At 42.3% G+C, this 4,266-nt stretch overlaps 1 long non-coding RNA gene across 1 annotated transcript; it reads left to right on the forward strand.

Moving 5' to 3' along the window:
• Positions 1 to 237: 237 nt before the first annotated feature.
• Positions 238 to 2,611, forward strand: LOC143282168 (uncharacterized). Its single transcript, XR_013055217.1, has 2 exons — positions 238 to 1,238; positions 1,278 to 2,611. It is a non-coding gene; the product is annotated as an uncharacterized LOC143282168 (long non-coding RNA).
• The last annotated feature ends 1,655 nt before the right edge of the window (positions 2,612 to 4,266 follow it).

The following is a 4,266-nucleotide window of genomic DNA, read 5'->3' on the forward strand; positions in this document are numbered from 1 at the left end:
TCTCAAAGCTGGTGCTCCATGACCTGACCTGCAACTGAGGCCACATGTAGAAAATCTGATTTTTTTTTTTCACCTCCTATTACATGAATGGATTCTTGGCCAACGAAAGAGTTCACCACCAATTTAGAAAGAAAATCCCAAGTCCAACATGTACTGCGATCCCCCCCCCCCCCCCCCCCCCCACACACACCCCACCATCTCCAAAAGATCTACACACCCCCTACCTACCCCCTCCCCTCCCCTCCCATTTCAACTCCCCTCAAACCCTCCCGGAGTCAGTAAGCTAGTCTTTCAGGTACAATGATAAAGAGAGAGAAATTCATCGGTCACACTACTGTCAGCCCAGTTGACTTATGAATGATGAAAGGCATTACCAGGGCCACAGGACCCAACCCACGAAACACCCGGTGGATTGACAACTGTGGTAATCACACGCCCACACAATTAATGAATGAACCAACATTGCCGAACAATACAATTACCTATGAAACCAATAATTCAATAATGATGAACATTCTGCTCAAGCATCTAAGTCCAGGAGATGCTCCTTGTATTGCATCACTCCATACCACCTAGTACCAAAATAACTATTTTATATAAATACATATGTTTGTGTGTGTTTGGTGAGATGTACAGACAAAAGAGTGTAACAAATGTCAAAAACATCAAAAAATTAAAACTTGAGTGTGCAAAGATAACCAATATAAAATATAAGATCCCATGTGCAATAAGCACTTTGCACATGTTTAAGAATCCACAGCAGCAAAAGAAAAAAAAAAGAAAATACAGTTTCCAGGAAACTTCTGCAGAAAATTCCTTTTTTGCCAGGTAAAGATATTCACACACACACAAAAAGAACAAAATCAGAGCAAGACACTACACTGTCATGGCTTGCCCCCCATAATAAGTGCAGCCTGATTTTCACTTGCAGAAATCTGTCGTAACAAAGAAATGAATAGGATACCAAAAATACAGTTTATGGAAGAATCTTTACCTGTAGTTGTCATTCCAGCCAAAACAACAACAAAAACTAAAAGACATCCCAACTGCGAAACGCCTTGAAAACAACAGAGTCATGTGTTTTGGACACACGGTAGTAGAGACTATCACAAGTGAGACGATATAAGGCCATCAGTTCACAATAAATGCACTGACTCGTTTCAGAAGCCAGGTTTGACAGTCCGTCCAAGGCAAAGTGATAGATGGGAAAGAATGGGATAACAGTGGGAACAGAGGGGGTTGGGGAAGGGAGGGAGGGGGTGTGGGGGAGGGAGGAGGAGGTCATGGGGTCAAAGGGCAGGAGGAAAAAAAAGGAGTACAAGTGATCTTCTTGTAAGAAAGACTTCAAGACCGAATCCATCAGATTGTTCCATAGTTTTTTTTTTCTTTTTGGTAAAACTAAATTGCCTGAAAAAAACACTTTAAAAAAAAAAAAAAATCCCCTCTTTTTTCTCTCTCTCTCATCAATATAGCCAAATAATAATGGTCTGCATTCAGTCCCACGCAAAAAAAAGGTGGTGATGAAAAAAATCCCCCCCCCCTCCTCCCACCAAAAGTACCCCCCCTCCCCTTCCCTCATTCCAGTCCAAACACCAAGGGAGCTCCTCCCTCACCCACACACTTCACATGAAAACATGGCAGGTCACTGTGCACAACGTGTCGTCATGAAGGCATGGCAGTCACTTGCACTGTACATCGACAACATCAAACCTAACACGACGGCACGCAGCAAACACAAACACAAGGTAAAGTTGGAAAACAGGTGGCACAGAATCACCATGGTGATAACACTATGATGACAAAGACACTGTACAGAGGAACACATACATCGCCACCTGGGGAAGGACGTAACGATAAACAGTTTCTGCATGTCGTCAACTTACTGACCAGTCCCATCCCCCCCCCTACCCCCCTGGTCATTTTTTGTTCAGCAAGCAGTAAAGCCGCCCACAGACATAGCAGGCTAATGAAAATGATATCCAGTTATCACCCTTCACACAAATGCTAACGTGTCTATTTTTTTTTTTTTTTCTTCTAAAGAAAAATCAATACCAAACAAAATCTGTTGCTTTCTAGATTACAAAAAGTCTCTCAAGCATAAAATAAGATGTATGTCTTGTCATTGTCATCAAGGATACCTTCGTATCTAAGACCTTGCTTTGTTTGTTTATGAACTCCACTGATTTCCAGAACACTTTTGATGATAAAGAATTTGAAACACAAAGCAGGTGAATGCGATTGCTTACAATCATTATACCTTTAAAGTGAATAGTTAAAAAAATTTTTTTTAAAAGGTGAGAAAAAAAGAATAAAACAAAACAGATCCCCTTCAGTCACGATTTCAGCAGGGAAATATATTAGGAGCATTTGTGTGTGTATGTGTGTCTGTGTATGTCTGTGTGTCCATGTGCGCGTGCGCGAGAACATGAGCAAGTGAGTTCCATGAGCTGTGTCATGATGTCTGTGTGAAATTTGTGTAAACTGACTGATTTTTTTATCATTTCGTCATTTACAGTTAACAAGCTGATTGTATGGTAAAAGCTATTTGATCTCTGAGAAAAAAACCCACTGAAGTGCTTATCATTATAATTATCTTTTTTTTTTCTTTTTTTTTAAAGATGATTAAACCCAATCCTAACTGTAATGCTGGTTATGGGTGGATGGCAAGGTTTTCAGTCACAATGTCTGGGGCTGAACACTAACTGACTGCCAGGGTCACGTCCCTGTGACTGCTGGACAGGAAGTGATGCTGCCAGAATTCCCCAGCAAGGCAGCTGACACTGTTGGCCCATTCACCTGACAAAGTCTGTCCCACAGTTTGGCCTCTCCACCTCACCACAGACACTTGCACTGAGTCCTGCCCAAAGCGACCCTGCAACGTGTTGCAGTGATGCAGCACAGCTTAACAACCAACACTTCCTTGGTAACATTAATGTTTCACTGGTATTGCACAGCGTGACTTGACCAACACTTTCTTGGTAACACTTCATTGGCTTTGCTTCTTTTCAGCAACAGGCTGCTGATGAATCCACTAAAAAAACAAAACAAAAACAAACAACAAAAAACCCCCAACAAATAAATAAAGAAAAGAGAAAAAATGGAGAGACAGGAATGTAAAAGAACTCTAAGAAATTCATATCAACTGTGGACAATCTCACATCTATAATTATCATGTCAAGTAAGGTACATAAATCTTTTTTTTTCTTTTCTTTTTTTAAGCAGAGATTTCAGAATATCAACTTCCACTAACCAGGAAACACCAGAAGCAGAAACCATAAGCAATGAAAACGAACAAACTTCAGTTGAGGAAAATCCTGCCGAGAATGCAAGGCTCTGACATTGGCCAATGGAGCCCAGACTGCCAACACCCTGATGATGGTTTACTGGGGGACGACTGTCCCAGGGACACCCAGCACCAAAGTTCCCAGCAGTTACTGGACCTGTACTGTTTGCTAACATCCCTGCTTTGGAAGCACTGACCAGTTCTGCTTCAGAAGCAATGCCATGGTTCATGTAGAACTCAGTCCATCCCCACTTCTGGCCGCTCACCCAAGGGAAGTCACTGCTGAGTCACTTCGGTGGTGTTCAGTGGTGCCTGTTCTGATTGAACGTACTTAGGACACCACCTACTGAGCCCCCTACTAACGACAATAATGGCTTAGTTGCGGAGCCAGACTGAGTGAGCATCCCTCCCAGAGTGGAGACCGCCACCACATCCTGATGAGGACATACTGTCTGCAGTTCCCATTAGAGAACTGACAGTGACTGAGCCATCAATTTCATCTTCCTTGTTGTTTGAACGAGACAGATCTAAAGCTGTGGTGGTTTTCTGTCCACTGGATGAAACTGAAGTCTGGCACAATGATGCTCACCCCTCAAGTCCCTGTCACAATGCGGCTCTCAAAGCACATGACACACGCTACAAGAGCAACCAGTCACACCACCGTGTGGACAGGAGCTGCCACAACACTGGACACTGGTCAGGCCTGTGCTTCACAAGGGCCACCATCCCACTCAAACCTCCACCTTCCACACCACAATAACTCAAAACAGCTTGTTTGCATGATGAACACTGGCGAAAATAAAATTTGCTGAAAAGACAAAATCAACAAAAGAACCGGTTCCAAATTATCTCAGACAAACGAAAAATGATTCAACAATACACAACACAATGATAAATGAAACAACAAAAGCTGACATGTTTTTTGTTTTGTTTTGTTTGTTTGTTTGTATCACACATCACAAATAAAATCCAAAATGAACACA

This window comes from Babylonia areolata, chromosome 5 (genome assembly GCF_041734735.1).
Source record: "Babylonia areolata isolate BAREFJ2019XMU chromosome 5, ASM4173473v1, whole genome shotgun sequence".
NCBI classification, from domain to species: domain Eukaryota; kingdom Metazoa; phylum Mollusca; class Gastropoda; order Neogastropoda; family Buccinidae; genus Babylonia; species Babylonia areolata.